The following is a 17297-nucleotide window of genomic DNA, read 5'->3' as shown; positions in this document are numbered from 1 at the left end:
AATGTCCATTCTCCCTACTTCTTCTCAACATGGTACTAGACATTTGACTCTGAGGATGAATGCAAGGAAATAAAGAGCATGCAGCTCAGAAAGGAGGTGACGAAACTGTTTCTATTTGCACGTGACATGACTGTTTCTTTAGAAAACCTTTAGGAATATGCCCAACATCCACTGACTAAATGTTTCAAGTCACAGAATACAAAGACCATGTTTTCAAAGCTGTTTTACTTTAATAAGCTACCAAAAAACAACTGAAAAATAAAAATTTAAAAATGACATTCCATGTGTAATATCATGAAAACCATAAAATTCTAAAGAAATTTAACATGTGTAAATCTCTATTTGACAAAACTTTTTAAATATTTTGTTTGTTTGTTTGTTTGTTTGTTTTCAAGACAGGGTTTCTCTGTGTAGCCCCGGCTGTCCTGAAACTCATTGTGTAGACCAGGCTGACTTCAAACTCAGAGATCCACCCGCCTGCCTCTGCCTTCCAGAGTTCTGGGATTAAAGGCATGAAACACCACCACTTAGCTTGTTTTAATATTCTTGCCTTTTAAAACTCCTATGTATTTATTTATTTACTTACTTACTTTTATTTTATGTGCATTGGTATTTTGCTTGCACATATGTGTGTGTGAGGGTGTCAAATCTTGGAGTTACAGATATGAGCTGCCATGTGGATGCTGGGAATTAAACCCAGGTCCTATGGAAGAGCAATTAGTGCTCTTAACTGCTGAGACATCTCTTAAGCCCAAGACAAAACACTTTTGAGAGACACCAAAGAAAAATGAAGTAGATAACAAGATAGTCCATATCCACAAATTGAAAGCCCCAACAATGTTAATATGTCAATTCCCCCAAACTGATTTCTAGATTCAAGATAATACATACCCAGATATCAGCAGCTGTTTTGGTAAATATTAAAAATCTAGTTCTAAAGCCGGGCGGTGGTGGCGCACGCCTTTAATCCCAGCACTCGGGAGGCAGAGCCAGGCGGATCTCTGTGAGTTCGAGGCCAGCCTGGTCTACAGAGCGAGATCCAGGAAAGGCGCAAAGCTACACAGAGAAACCCTGTCTCGAAAAACCAAAAAAAAAAAAAAAAATCTAGTTCTAAAGTTTACATGGAAATTTTTTTTTTTTTTTTTTTTTTTGGTTTTTCGAGACAGGGTTTCTCTGTGTAGCTTTGCGCCTTTTCCTGGAACTCACTTGGTAGCCCAGGCTGGCCTCGAACTCACAGAGATCCGCCTGGCTCTGCCTCCCGAGTGCTGGGATTAAAGGCGTGCGCCACCACCGCCCGGCTACTACATGGAAATTTAAAGGACCTAGAATGTGCAAAAAAAATCTTTTGAAAAAGAACAGAGGTATATTTGTGGAGTAGCAATACAACAGGATACTACTGCACGGGGCGGGGGGTGGGGGGGTGGGGTGGGGTGGGGTGTTGAACTGATAAGAGTAAGAAACTCAGAAGATCCCTTAGATGACCCCCTCTCACCCCAAGACCCCTCGAACATCCCTTTCAGAAACCATTGCTATCTATAGATTGGCAGATTATCATTCAATAAAATTTTCTCTTGGATTTGTATGTTTATATATATATATGTTTATATATATATGGAAGTGTATAGTGATCACTTGAAAGTATAAATGGAGGTAGTAGACTGCTTGCCTAGCTTAGATGAGGCCCTAGGTACAATCTCCAGAACCTCCAAAAGAAAGGAGGAATAAATGGGATTATACTATGCACACGCTGAGTAACTTTGTTTTATTCTCTTGACATTTTTTTGGGTCAGTTTTGCCAGTCCATTCATGACAACACGTGTACATTTTTGTTGTTAACTGATGCATAATACCCCATAGAACATGCTACAGTTCCTTCATTTTCCAATAGAAATTTCGTTGTTCAAATGTTCTTGCCATTAACACTTCTTCTCAGCCAGGGAGATGGTTCAGTGGGTTAAGGAGATCGCTGCCAAGTTGGATCCTGAAACCCACATCACATGGTAGAAAGGAAAGAACTGACTCCTACAAGTTGTTTTGTAACCTCTATATACCTTCATACCATGCTTGCACATGCACACATGTTACACACACACACCAAATAGATAAAACTTTATAAATAAATAAATAATTTAAAATCACTCTCCAGACAAGCTGAGTCTAATTATCTAATTAAAAAAAATTTTTAAATGTTGTAGATTAATACTTTATTCTCTATACTCTTCATAACTCTGGGTGTTATCAATATTTTTATATATTTTTTAATCCATCTGATGTTTGAAACATGTTTTGAATTTTTCTGGTGAGGCTGAGAGTCTTTAAATATTTTATTAGCAATATGATTTTTTTCTTTTGTAAATTGCTTTTTTCTTCTTTTTCTTTTTTTCTTTTTTCTTTTTTTTTTTAGGTTTTTTGAGACAGGGTTTCTCTGTGTAGCTTTGCGCCTTTCCTGGAACTCACTCTGTAGCCCAGGCTGGCCTTGAACTCTCAGAGATCCGCCTGCTTCTGCCTCCCGAGTGCTGGGATTAAAGGTGTGCGCCACCACCGCTCAGCGCTTTTTTCATTGTAAAAATTCTATGCCTTCTCTTCTGAACTTGATTTTTTTTTTTTTTGCTAATTCATTCTTTAAATACTCTAGAATCAATCTTTTGTCAGTTCTGTTGAAGACACAAAACTAGGGGCTAGGCTCACAACTAAAAAGACAAAACATTGCTTTCAGAGGGTGACTTGGTTTTGCTTTTTTTTTTTTTTCCTGATACAGGGTTTCACTCCGTAGCCCTAGCTATCCTGAATCCCCCCTGCCTCTTGCTTCCTGGGGGTATGTGCCACCACACCCAGCTGAAGGTTTTGATTTTTAAAGCATTCTGTGGTTAACATAATTTTTAAACTTAAATGTGTAAATGTATAAGCCTTTCTGTATGGCTTCCACTTTTTAAGTCTTATTTAAGAAATTATTCCCTAACTGCCAGGCATAGTGAAGCATAGTTATAATCTTAGCACTTGGGAGGTGGAGGCAGGGGTTCAAGGTCACTTGCAGCTACTTAGAGAGTTTGAGGTTGGCTTGGGCTGCATGAGACCCTGTCTCAAGAAAAAAACAAAAGCCAAAACCAAAAACCAAAACCAGAAACGAAATCCCATATCACACAGTCAAAAAGACATTCTTAGGTGATCTCTTAAAATGTTTCCCAGATGTCTTTTCTGTGCAAATAGAGAAAAGAGTGTATAAGACAAAAACAGAATGACATCATGCATATTGCCTTATAACCTGTTGGTATGTAGCAATATATTTTGAACATCTTTTCATTTAAATAAATGTATCGCTAGTGTTGTGGGTGGGGTTTCCCGGGAAACAGACTCTGGAGACAAGAGATTTGTGTGCAGGAAGCTTCTCCCGGAGTGCTTACGAGACCAACGCGCGGCGTGGGGGAAGGGAATGAAATAGGATTAGACTGGAGAGGACATTAGGCGGTGCTGCAGTCGTCACAACGGCTGGAGCTTGGCGGTTTAGAATTCCCTTCATCATTGTCACAATTCGAAGAAAGAAAGCTGAGGCATTTGTTTGATGCGGGCTGCCCCTGGGCAAGAGCTGGGGGTGCCACTTGGCAGGGCAACTGCCTTCTTGTGAGTATCATTCCCAGAGCCAGCAATCGGCGGATTAGGGCTGTAGTAGGCTGGTAACCCTCCTGATAGCTAGGGTAGCTAGGAGCCTTAAAAGAGGGGACTATAAACGGCGTTTCACAGCGCACCACCATTAAGGACACTGTTTCCTCCAAACTGCAGAAAACACTCACCACTCACTTATCAGGTCTGTAATAGGTGATTGTTGGCAGAAAAGTATCCGTCCCTTTCATAAGGAAAGCAAAAACTTTTGGAGAGGTGCCTAGTAGGCTCTCACATTTCGTTGACCTTAACTAAAATGTTAGGTGCAGGGGGAGCTGGGAAAGTGGGGTCAGGGTTGTCCTGATTTTGTGCCTTGAGCAGACAACACTGCTGCTCAAAATAATACTTGAGTGTAGAAGAACATAAAGGATTTCTGACAGTATCTGCCACAAAATGGACTCCTATACAAATACTTTGAATAATTACATCCGCTTTAATGAAACAGTTTTCATATTGGCTGGCCTTTGGGTGTCTATAACATTATGTTATGGTCTGCTCTGTTGAAATTAACAGCCTAGTAATTTTTCCCTGCCCATATCTCCCATTATTTCTTCAGGATTATCCTAGTTAGCTTTCTGTTGCTATGACAAACACTATGACCATAACCAACTTGGATACGAACGGTTTATTTTATTTTATTGGTTTTTCACGACAGGGTTTCTTTGTGTAGCCCTGGCTGTCCTGGAACTTACTCAGGGAGGGTTGATTTTAGATTGCAGGTTGGAGTCAATGAGAGAATCAGACAGGAACCTGGAGGCAGGAACTGAAGCAGAGGCCATGGAGGAACACTGCTCACTGCTTTGCTCCCTGTGGCTTGCTCAGCCTGCTTTTTTAATACCACCTAGGACTACTTGCCCATGGGTGATGCGTTAATGGTGGGATCGGCTATCCCACCTCAATCATTAATCAAGAAAATGCCCCCACAGACTTGACTACCAGGCCAATCTGATGGAGGTGATTCCTCAGTTGAGGTTTTCTCTTACCAAGTCATTCAGTTTGTATCGAGCTGAGGAAAAATAACCAGAACACGGATGAAATGCTAACTATAACATTGGGAAGTGCACTTTCAAAAGAATTTTGATGCAGAATACTAATAAGTGCCATGGGAAAACCCTCTATATGTATGCTTTCCTTGAGCAGTAGATGAAGAGCCAATCTTTTCCTGCCTCCTCTCAGACACTGGATTTTGACATTTGCATTAACTGTATATTCTTTTTTTAAGTACCTGCCTTCGCTCTCATTTTGGTTATTGGTTGTATGTGCTTGGTTTTGTTTGATTGTTTTGTTTGCATTGTAATCTGTCCAAAACAATGTGTTTTGAAATGTGTTAGCACTGGAAAGCTTTGAGATGCCATCTGTATTGTGTTCTTTGTGTTACAAGGGTTAATTTCGCGGACCTGCCTGGTTTTGTTGGTCAAGACATGAAACATACTAATTAACAGTGCTTCTTTTTAACCACTGGCCCAAGGAATTTCAGGGCATTTCGACCCAGTTTGTTATACTTGCTTATGGATAACAATGAGATTGATGATTGGTCAGTGATCTTACTGCTACAAACCCTCATCCCCACAGGGCTCTGATATTCAGAAAAAATAGCTCTGTGCCTAAATACTAAGACCTAAATAGATATTCTCAGGATTAATGGTGGCAGCAGCACATCTGTGCAAAAGTGTTTTACAACATGAGCAGTTATTTTCTGACCTATAAATTATACTCTGAATAGCTAGCTAATGTATGCCAGAATATGTTGGAAACATCACTCTGAAAAGTAAAAGGAGAAGTTATTCTGCTCCTCCAGTGAAGAATGGGGACACATGAACTTAGAAACAGCCAGCCATCACTATCCCGATGGGGAACATGACAGTGCTGTTTCAAAAATAATTTATTGAATGTAAAGTTTATGAATAATAGGTCTTTAACCCCCCCGTTTGAATTTTCTTACTAAGAAGGTATTAATAGCCATTATTATAGTAAAAATAAACCATGATGCTATAAATCTAACAAAATACTTCAGATATTTTCCTATCTCTAAGCATATAAATAGATCATATTAAAATTATAGAAATAGCCGGGCGGTGGTGGCTCACGCCTTTAATCCCAGCACTCGGGAGGCAGAGGCAGGTGGATCTCTGTGAGTTCGAGGCCAGCCTGGACTACCAAGTGAGTTCCAGGAAAGGCGCAAAGCTACACAGAGAAACCCTGTCTTGAAAAACCAAAACAAAAAAAAATTAGAGAAATAATTTGTATCAGATTTCATATTACTTGCATAATCATTGTTGTGCTTCACAGTTTTTGCACACATTATAGTCTTGCATACAAATACTAAATATTTACTGTCTCAGAAAAATATTCTTAGAGTCTACATGCACTTTAGATTAACTATATAGAAAAATAAATTAAATGATATTTGCTCTGTGTGTGTGAATTTGAAAAAGAATGAATTATCATTGAAATGTGCAGTGATAAGGTAAACTGAGTACTAAAACATGGTGTGGAAATGTATGACTCATACAGGAATATACTTAGCTATCTCTGTCAAAATAGTAAAGATTAACCCAATGCAGATAAGAATGCAGACAAGACCAGCCTGCTCTACAGAGCTGGTTCCAGGACAGCCAGAACTACACAGAGAAACCTTGTCTCAAAAAACCAAAAACCACAAACAAAAAAGAATGCATACAAGAGCCAAGCATGGTGGTACACGTCTTTAGTTTCAGCAGAGGCAGGTGATTCTTTTGAGTTAGGGGCCACCTTCCTCAACAGAGCAAGTTCCAGGATAGCCAAAACTACACAGAAAAAGTTTGTCTTGAAAACCAAAGAACCAACCAAAGAAAAAACAAACGACCAAACAACCAACCAAAAAGAATGCAGACAAAACGAACACTGTGTCTGTTGTATGTGGAAACATCATGGAGGTGTAAGTAATGTAAATAATGTTTAGTGTGGAGCAATTTGGCAATGCATCAATAGGACTTAATGAATCTGTACCTTTAAGTCAAGTTGTCTAAGATAATCTTATATCCAGAAAATCTTCATGCACAAGGATATTTACTTTAGCATTATTTATAATGATAAAATTATAAGCAATTAGACATCTTAAAGGCGAAGAATAATTGAGAAATGATGGAGGCGTTGCAACATTAAACTTTAGTGACTAAAGGACAGTATAGTTACATAGAAGAGTTGAATGACGCTCCACAGTGGCCTGATGATGTCTGTATGCTGCGGTTAAATGTGCGGTGCTGAGAAAAAGCAAGGTGCTAGAGTGCGGTGTAGCAAATCATCTTTGGGGGCTGTAAGTCTGTGCCTATTTTCTGATATTTTTCAAAACAAAATACTGGGAAGATAAAGCAAGAATTAATAAAAGTGGCTTCCTAAAGGTGGAGGGAGGAAATGCTGGATGTATAAAAGCGGGAGCTGGATTTCTCTGCGTGTATTTTGTTTCATACTCTCTGTTGTTTGTTTCTTAGTTTGGTGTAACATAGCCTCCAATGATAGCCATCTCTCAATATTCAACACCTTTGTGATGGCCCACCAACAGGGTGGCATGGTTGGGCTGTGTGACCCTTTCCACAGTTAGGTTTTTAGACACAACGTGGCTTCCTTTGTGCTCTTTTCTCTCTCCTGGATCACTTGTTCTTTGGGAAATTCTTTGCCCTGCCAAGTGGTTCCACGTGAGGAGAATCTGAGGCCCAATGAGAGCCTTGTGAGGGGCCATCTTGGAAGCCACGCCTCCAGCTCGGAACAAGCTTGTGATTGGGTAAAGAGTCTGCCTTGAGCCTCTCTGAACCAGAGCTACTAAACTAAGCTGCCCGGGTTTCTGACCACCGAAAACTGTGCGAGACTACATGTTTGTTATTTACGCCGCCCGTTTTTTATATAAGCTGTTAAGCAGTAGTTCATCACTAATGCGAGAACTGTAAAATTGGTTTTTAATAATTTAAAAACTGAATACAAGCAAAAAAAAGATAGTCTTTAAAAATTAAAGATGAACTGGAAAAAAAAGGAGCCCAACTATAAAAGCTGGTGGCTAAAGTACACAGTAATTATTTCAAGGGACTTACAGACAGAGTATTTTTACCTATCCGCAGTGGCTGGGTCCCAAGGACAAAAACAACTAGATAAACCTTAAATGGCACTCAGTGAATTATTTGTCACTAATAACATTGATGTTAATATCTTGGAACTATATCTGTGTAGTGGAATATCAGATAGGTTATTATATTAGCATCATTAAGAACTAAGATTTTACACTTGAGAAGAAAGACGTAAATCAAGAAAAATAACTGGAAACCGTTTTACTTCTTAGATTGGAAATAGCAGTATTTAGTCATAATTTCTTTTTCTAAAAAGCACAGCTTTCTTAGTTCTGTTCAATGAAGAAACAAAAAAGAAATTATAACAAAATGTCAAGACTGCATGCAGATTGGGGTGATTAAATATCATTTAAAACAAACCAACGTTCAGAGCTCCTTAGAGAATGGCTACTTCCAGTCCTGAGGCTGACTAGATACAAGATGAACCTGGAAGAGCCTCTGACTAGAAATTAAGGATGAAATTAAAACTCTACACTTTCTACGGAGCTCTTAGCAGCCCAGCAGAGAACAGTCTGAACTTCAGAAAGCGTAATGGTTGTTAGTGTGGTTCAGTGGAAAGAGTGTGCTTGCCTAACATGTCCAAGGCCCTAGGTTCAAACTCTAGTACCCCTCCCCCTAAAACAAAGCTTGTGACTGTGAGACGCTCTACGTATTTATACATCTTTTTAAAAAAAAATGATGCTAACTAACTAACTAGCTATCTAAATGTCTTGGAAATTGCTAGGATGCCAAGCTAGTAATTATGATTGGCAGACGAAGGGAAGAAGACTACATCTTGCCTTTCTTTTATAAACTCTAGGAGCATCCAGAATGATAGTTTTATTTTAAAAGAATTCACACTTAGAAAGAGTATCAGGGTTGGGATATAGCCATTTAGTGAAGGAATAATTTGGGATATGTACATGTTTCTGTCATCAGTGTGGGCAGTCTATGCCTGTCCAATACATAAACATTCATCCAGTCATTTGCTTAGTATTTATGTGTTTTATTGTAAGTAAAGCGACCTGGGTTTTCTTTGTTATTACCATACAAAGTAATGGGCTTCATTTGGACAGACACACACACACACACACACACACACACACACACACACACACACACACACACACACAGCATTGTACTGAAACTCACCAGCCCAAGGCTCTCTCCTGTCGTTCTTAGTCCCTCTTGTTGGTCCCCTTCTTCCTGAAAATAGTCTCCTTTCTACTTTCAGATAAAGTATACCTTAGTAATTTCACCTCATTTCTAAAAATTACAGGCCTGTGTCACCATGCCCACTTTTGGGGAAAGAGAGATGGAACCCAGGACCTTTCACTGGCTAGGCACACATGCGACACAGCCATCATGTGTCCCAGCCCTTAAAGTCTAGGCTTTGACTAGAAACACTGTAAGCCACATATCTGCTTTGCTGGTGGCTTCCCGCTTAGCTCTGGCTACGAGGGGCATAGAAGGAGACCGACAGTCGTCTGGAGGAGGGTGAAGGAACTCAAATGCTTTCTCTTCTTCCTTCCTGTCAGCTTCCTGTGCCTCTCAGCTTCCCCCAGAGACACTTCGCCTTGGTTGAAGCACCAGCTGTGCCTTTCCTGGGTCTCCAGCTGAGTCGTTTGCAGTTAACCAGACAGAATTATCAGCATGAGGTGAGCAGCATCTCTTCGTGGAGCCTGGGGCCCAACCCTGTGCAGCCCCTCCCTCCTCCCCGTTCCTATGGTCTGTTATTTTCATCCTTTTCGTGAACCCCCTTTCTGAGACAGTCACTGCTTCTTGTAGGCATTGCCTCCCTAATACCATAGAATGCTCGTTTTACACCCTTGGCTAATTACTTCAAGTTATTACTATGGCCTCCTGTCCTTGACTAGCTTTTGACTCACAGACACAACTTCCCGTTAGTCACTGGTGAGTTGTATTAACCCCTTAGAATTCCTGCTAGCAGATGCACGTTGGTCCAGTATATGTGAAATTGATAAGGGAGAGGGGGACAGTGTCTAGAGCATAGCCAAATAGCCTTTATAAAACAGTTGATTTCTTTGTGCACAAGCCTTCATTGTCTTTGAAAGACAGTTTGTTATTACAGATAAGACTGCAGGCCTCTCCATCCACCCTCACGATATTCATTCCTCTCATGAAGCAACTACTGTAGTAGTTAGCATTTATGTATACTTTTTAATGTATAAATATGTGTTATTTTGAAATACATGGCATTTTGTGGGTTTTTAAATTTCAGTTCATGGTATAATCATTTTTTTGCAATTTGCCAAATTCAGTAAATACTTTGTCTTGGAAGTTGCTCTACACAGTTCATTTCTTTTGAACCCCTGCACAATATCCTCAGCATGCCTATAGCATGCTTTATTTCACTTGCTGCTCTGTTCTCACCATTACAAAAGCTCTATGATTAATACTAGTGCCCCTGTTTCTCTGGGGTAGATTCAGAGTAGTAGAAATGCTGGGTCAGAAAGAATGCATATTTTAAAAATTGCGTTAGATGTTAACAAATATGTTCTCTTTCTAGACGGTGGTGGCCAGCACCTTTAATCCCTGCACTCAGGAGGCAGAGGCAGGAGATCTCTGAGTTCGAGGCCAGCCTGGTCCACAGAACCAGTTCCAGGACAGCCAGGGCTACACAGAGAAACCCTGTCTTTAAAAACCACAAAACTAGACCAGGCAGTGGTGGCACATGCATTTAATCCCAGCACTCAGGAGGGAGAGCCAGGCGGATCTCTGTGAGTTCGAGGCCAGCCTGACCTAAGAGTGAGATCCAGGAAAGGCTCCAAAGCTACACAGAGAAACCCTGTCTCAACCCCCCCCCCCAAAAAAAAACACAAAAGCAAACAAAAACCAAGTATGTTCTCTTAAAATACAGTTCCAGTTTTCAAGTATATCAAGAGACTGCCAAGTTCCTTCTTATCCATGGAGCGTCTATGGCTGCCTTAGCTTACATTTCCCATCTGGCACTGCTCTGGGCATCTTTAGCTGACACAGCTTTTAGCGCTTTAGTGGGGAGACAGCTGTTCATCATCATCATCATCATCATCATCATCATCATCATCAGTAGGGCACTGTGCCAGTGAGATATACCCCTTGCCCTCTTTTTCCTTTTGATTTGGAGATAGGGTTTTACTAGGTTGCCCAGGCTGTCCTTAAATTCACTCTGTAGCCCAGGCAGGCTTGTGATCCTCCTGCCTCAGCCTCCCAACAGACCTGGCTTTAAGCATTGTTTTAAACTTCACAGCCCTTGGTTTCTTTGGTAACTTATTTCCTTCACAACCACATGAAGTGTCAAATCTGTTTTCTTCTAGACTCTTCTATGAGCTGTAATCATACCCAAAGTTCTTCCCTATGCATACTCATCTTTTTTCTAGCGAAGTCCATGTGCTGTTACATACCAAATGTTGTTGTTTTTTTCTATACACGATCTGTTTGCCTCTACACAGTTCCATATGCTGTAAGCATACCCAAACTTCTTGTCTAGACATGGTGGGGAAGTCAGCTTTCTGTGAGGATTTACTTACTTGCTCCCAGGATTCTCTCCCTTACAAGTTAATGCTGATACCCTGGTGCCATTTCAGAAGACAGGCTTTGGTGGGAAGGGTACCACCTCTATAATCTGACTTTTGCTTCAGGACAGAATCCTTGGTTTACCAGTGGGGCCCCAGTGATTGTACCAGGGCTGATCCCGCCAGTTTTTAGCCTGGCTTGCTACCCTTCTGCTGGCTTGGCTGGTACCACATAACAAGGGCAAATGGATAGGAATGATATTACATAAAGAGCTGTGAAAGTAAGGTCACCATGGTGTCAATGCTCTACATTTGAGTTCCACAGGATGGCACCTAAGGAGCCGAAGGACAAACCACCTGAGTGGTAGGTAGGTTATTCAACCTACAGTTGAATACAAGCCAGATCTCAGTGCAGAATAGCAGTGTCCTAGCTTGTCACAGAAACCTGCAGTTGCCCTCGAGCTGGGTAGCAGGGAGGATAGAAAGAGCTGTCCTCCTTCACCCAGGAGATGGGTGAGAAATGACCTCGTGGCAGCCTCCCACAAGATAGGGCCAAGAAACTCCCTTGCAGCAGCTCCTGTCCTTATCTTTGCCTGTTCCAGGAGCAATCACAGGGCACTCCGCCAAGACTCCCTTCAGACTGCAGTTCAGCCTTGTTCATGTGGCCTAGATGAAGATGTGCAAAGTCACCAGCATGTCACAGCGGGGTCATTCCCCTATACTTGGTTCCATGGAGCTCTTCTTGGCCTTCTTTCAGAATTTTGGATGAAGGGCCAGGCCACTTTTTAAACCTAGTCCCCACATTTCCCAACCCTGCCTTCTGACTCCTTTTCCTTTCTGCTTTTCAGCCGGCCAGCTCCTGCCTGGGCTTGCCCCCACCTTGCTCCCTCTCGCCCTCCTTTGCTAGACACAGCAAATAACCACCAATGCACACCTCACATTGCCTCCTGTCCCCTTGCCATGAAGTTATTGGTGCAGGAGGCATTTTGTATGGCTTCCAATTTATCACAGGTGACATTTTAATCAAGAATTTTGCTGCTTTTTTAACATGGCTCTCCATCTTTCTGACCTCTAATATCAGTTCCCTCCCTGCCCACTGCTCAGAAGCCTCCAAACTGCAATTGCTCATCTTATGGTACTGGGTAGGTGAACAGGTCAAAGGGCAACTCTCCTCTAAACAGTCAGAAACCCTGGCTGACAGGGGCTTTGCTGCTTTCAACACACAACAACCAAAGTCATCATTGAGGGGAGGGTGCAGAGTCGTGGCCATTACAATAAGCTGGAAGGGGACAAAAGCTGCTAAAGAGTATTGGAGTTTTATAGGGGCAGGGTCATGACATTTCTTCTCTTATTCTACCACTGGTCATCTCATATGGGCTGGGGACATGGCTTGGTTGGTAGAGTGCTTGCCTAGCATGCTTAAAGTTCTGGGTTCTATCCTGCAGTGCTTATATTGGAGTGTGGGTGGTACACACTTTTCAGTGCTTTGAAGGTGAAGGCAGGAGGATCGGACATTCACAGGTATCTTCAGGTATATATCAAATTCCAAGCCAGCCAGCCTTGGCTACATGAGACCCCCTGTCTCAACACACACATACACACACCCCAAAACAAAACATGATACCCCTGTTTCAATACACACACACACACACACACACACACACACACACACACACACACACATCAAAACAAAACTATAATTTCATCATATGGCTACACACACACCAAAACAAAACCATAATTTCATCATATGGCTACATCTCCCTGTAAGGGAGGCTGGGAAATGTGTGCCCAGGAGGAACAGGCAGGCATGGGCGAGGTGAGTAGCTAGTGTCTCTGCTACAGGCACGCTGGTGTATTGGCAGTGAGGACGGTGAGAGATGCCCAGACTAGGAGATTATGTTGAAAGTAGATGCATCAGAATCTATTGACTCCAAGGTATCTGGCCTGAATAATTGGGAAGAATAGAGTTACCATATAACAAGATGGTAGATAATGAAAACTCACTTTTTGGCATGCAGTTTTTGAGATAGCTATAGATATGCACATTAAATAAAGGCAGTTAAATAAGCAAGTCTACCATTCAAAGGCACACTCAAAACTGAATATGTAAGAGTAAGGACCCTTGGGATAGGATAGTTGTTAAAGCCATTGGACTCTAAACAGGAACTTTTATTCCTAACACTGAATTTTATTCATTCTACAAAGCACATTTTCTCAGGCCTTTGAGACTGGCATACATCTTCCAGCACTCAGTAGAATCTTCAGTTATTGTGATTGGCAGCATCTTCTTTCCTTGCCAGTGGCATGTGATCTAATGATGTACCTTATAATGGATGGGACCCTGGGTTCAATGAAATATGGGAGTAATAGCAGTAAAAGGCCGATAATATGGAGCACTAGCTACTGGACATCAGGTACCATGCTAGTCCTTGCTATGACTATGTTTAGATGTAGTTATAATATAGAAAGGTGAAAAGCAGAGGTTGTGGAGATAGCTCAGTAGCTCAAGATTTGAGTTCAATACCTAGAGCCCACATGAAAAAAGCCAGCTGCAGTAGTGTATGCTGTAATCCTAGCAATGGGGGGATGGACATAGATGAATCCCTGGGGCTCACTGGCCAGCCTCTGTAGCCTACTTGTCAAGTTCCAGGTCAGTGAGAGACCCTGTCTCAAAAAAAAAAGGAGGGACCTGGAGAGATGGCTCAGTAATAATGAACACTAGTTGCTCTTCCAGAAGACCCAAGTTCAATTCCCAACACCCATACCAGGCAGCTCACAACCACCTGTAACTCCAACTCCAGGTCTCTGACACACCCTTCTGGCCTCCAACAGCACCCCCACCCCCACGGAATAGACATACACATACACATAAATAAAAATTGAAAGTTAAAAACTTAATGAAAAAAATGAACAGCTCGTGAGGAGCATACTCGAGGTTGCCCTCTGACTTCCATGTGAAAATAAATGTGCACGACACACATGTACATCCATCACATACATGTGTAACCCCTCTCTTCTTCTACACAAAGGTTACATAGTCATGAAAAATCATAGAAATCTGACCAAAGCTTACCCTATCTTATCTAAAATGTAATTACAACAGTACCTAATTTAAGGTTGATCCCAAGAACTAATATGGGTGCTAAGAGCTGTAGTTAGTACATGATAAACAGTGAATTATTTGATAACCATTGGTGTTAAAAAATGAAAACTGATACATGCATACAAAAAATATGTAGTTATGGACCTCTACACTTTACTGCATATATTTTATACATCAAAAAAAGAGTGACCATCTTTTTTGTTTGTTTTATTTTAGACAGAGTCTCATGTAGCCCAACTTGGAACTTCTGATCCTCCCGCTTCCTCAATGCTGGGGTTAGATGTAGGCCTCTGCCTTGCTCAGTTTTATGTGAATGCTCAGGATGGAACCTGGGGCTTTGTGTGTTTTAGGTAAACACTCTACCAACTAACGGAGCTATAGCTCAGTTCACTGAAGCATTTTTTCTTTTCTTTTTTTTAATTAAGAAAAATTTTCCATTCATTTTACACACCAGTCAAAGATCCCCCTCTTCCTTCCTCTCACCACCCTCCCAGTCTCCCCCTCCCAAGCCACCCCCACTCCCCCACAAGAAGGCAAGGCCTCCCATGAGGAGGCACATCCAGTAGAGGCAAGTCTGAAATAAATGCTTCTGGTTTCTTTTGATTAATGTTAGGAAGACAAAAATGTCATCCTTCTACTTTTGTTGTTGTTCTTTGTTTGCTTTGTTTGGTTTTCGAGACAGGGTTTCTCTGTGTAGCCCTGGCTATCCTGGAACTCGCTTTGGAGACCAGGCTGGCCTTGAACTCACAGAGATCCGCCTGCCTCTGCCTCCCGAGTGCTGAGATTAAAGGCAAGGTCATCCTTCTAATCTTTCAATGTCTTTAATACTTAAAGTGGGTTTCTTAGACCACAAATAGTTGGATATTTCCTGGCTAGCTCCCTTCCTCTCTTCTCCTGCTTTATCCCTGTTCCTGTCCCAGCTTCCACCCCATCACCTAGCTTGCTTGCTCTCTCTTTTTTTGTGCTGGAGATGCAGCACAGGGCACCACACATTTTAAGCCCATGTTCTGTCACTGAGCTACATGCTCAATTCCTCTGTCTTTTGATTGGTGTTTTTGGACCACTGATGCTTCAAGTGACTATCAATATGGCTGTATTTCTGTCTCTGCTGTTTGTTATTCCTTTCTGTTCTTTGACCTTGTTTCTTGCTGTCTTCAACTCTTCTACCCTTTCTGATGTTAATTGAGCATTTTATATGATTCCATTTTCTCTCCTTTCTTAGCATGTCAATTATACTTAAAAAGAATAATCCCTTAGGGAGGAACTCATGAGCCCAACCTCAGTTGAGGAGCTATTGTTGGTTGATGGCTTCTTGGGGAGGAAGAGACAGGTTTTTAAAAAGGGTGTGACTCCTGGTAGGTCAACCATGCTCCAGTGAATGGCCCCACACCCAGGGTTTTATAATCAGCACAAATTGGGCTTGATGGGTTATTTTTAAAAAAGAAAAAAAGGGGTCAGAAAGTTGGGAGGGGGTGTCAAGGTGGAGTTGTGTATCTGGGAGGAGTTAGAGGGAGGAGTAGGGGTGATTATGATCAAAGAACATTATATGAACTTCTCAAAGAATAAATAAAAATACCACATATTGTGGGGGGGGCACAGGGGAGGGAATGGGAGGAGAGGAGGGAGAGGAAACTGCAGTCAGGATGTTAAATAAATAACTAAATTTAATTAGTACAATTTTTAAAAACCTATATATTAAAAAAAAATCGGGGGCTGGAAAGATGGTTCAGCGGTTAAGAGAACTGGCTGCTCTTCCACAGGTCCTGAGTTCAATTCCCAGCAACCACATGGTGGCTCACAACCATCCGTAATGAGATCTGTTGCCCCTTCTGGTTTACAGGCATACATGCAGACAGAACACTGTATACATAATAAAAAAAAATCGGGGTTGGGGATTTAACTCAGTGGTAGAACACTTGCCTAGCAAGCGCAAGGCCCTGGGTTCAGTCCTCAGCTCCGGAAAATAAAATAAAAATAAAATAAAATAAAATAATAAAATAAGATAAAATAAAATAATAAAATAAAATAAAAATAAAATAAAGGTGTGAAGAAAATAATAATAAAATAAAAACTATAAAAAAAATCCCCCAAACCAGGTGTTGTATAACAATTTTCCCCAGGATTGAAACATTCCATCCTGCAGGGAAGCTCTTTAAACAGGAAGGTAAACAACTCAAAACAGCTTCAGGAAGTCCCTGAAACTGATCAGATTCATTAGGCCCTCTTCCTGCCAGAGTAAGCAATAAAAGCAGGAAGTAGGAAGCTGAGCTGCAGAGAAGACACTCAGAGAATTGCAAAGAAGAATCTGTGACCAGACCAGCTGCCTAGAAGAAGCAGAAACCAGACCAGCTGCTTGAAAGAGGTTTAGACCAACAGAGGCAACTGGAAAGGACACTCTCCAACCTGTTGAGCTGCCTGCAAGCTGTGCAGTGTGCTCCAGGTTCCCAGCTTTAGTGAGCTGTCACTCATGCTGGGGTGGGCTTTGGTGATGTAGCTGTCTTTGAGTCATTTCTGCTCCTGTAAGTAACCTCTCACCCATACTCCTGTAGGTAACCCTAATAAAACTCATCGGTTCACCAAATTGGACTTTGGCGGTATCCGTACTTTGGTCTATCATTCTTTCTAGATAATTCTACTAGCCATAAACTTTGTTTGAGAAAAATCTTTATTTCTCCTTCACATTCAAAGAGTAATTTGGTTGGATTCAGAATTCTAGTTGTGTGCCTACCATAACACTTTAAATAATTTATTTTACTCTCATTTGCAAGGGTTCCAATGAGAAGCCTAATGTCATCTTTCCTCTTTCTCCTCTGCAGCGAAGATGCTTTCCCTCTGTGGTTTATTTAAAAAATTTCTAGAATGAATATGACATTTGATATTATTGATTATGATATCCACATACTGATTTTTTTTTTTGGCGTTTATCCTTCTTAGTGTTTTCTA

The 17297-nt window shown here is 41.3% G+C and overlaps 1 long non-coding RNA gene across 1 annotated transcript; it reads left to right on the top strand.

Annotated features, from left to right (window-relative positions):
* Window positions 1-3412: 3412 nt before the first annotated feature.
* LOC128111002 (uncharacterized) lies at window positions 3413-16902 on the top strand. Its single transcript, XR_008218444.1, has 3 exons — window positions 3413-3618; window positions 9272-9391; window positions 16589-16902. It is a non-coding gene; the product is annotated as an uncharacterized LOC128111002 (long non-coding RNA).
* Window positions 16903-17297: the final 395 nt, after the last annotated feature.

The sequence above is a fragment of the Peromyscus californicus genome, unplaced genomic scaffold (assembly GCF_007827085.1).
Source record: "Peromyscus californicus insignis strain IS unplaced genomic scaffold, ASM782708v3 Scaffold_10__1_contigs__length_136768540, whole genome shotgun sequence".
NCBI classification, from domain to species: domain Eukaryota; kingdom Metazoa; phylum Chordata; class Mammalia; order Rodentia; family Cricetidae; genus Peromyscus; species Peromyscus californicus.
This window is presented reverse-complemented; position numbering and strand designations above follow the sequence as displayed.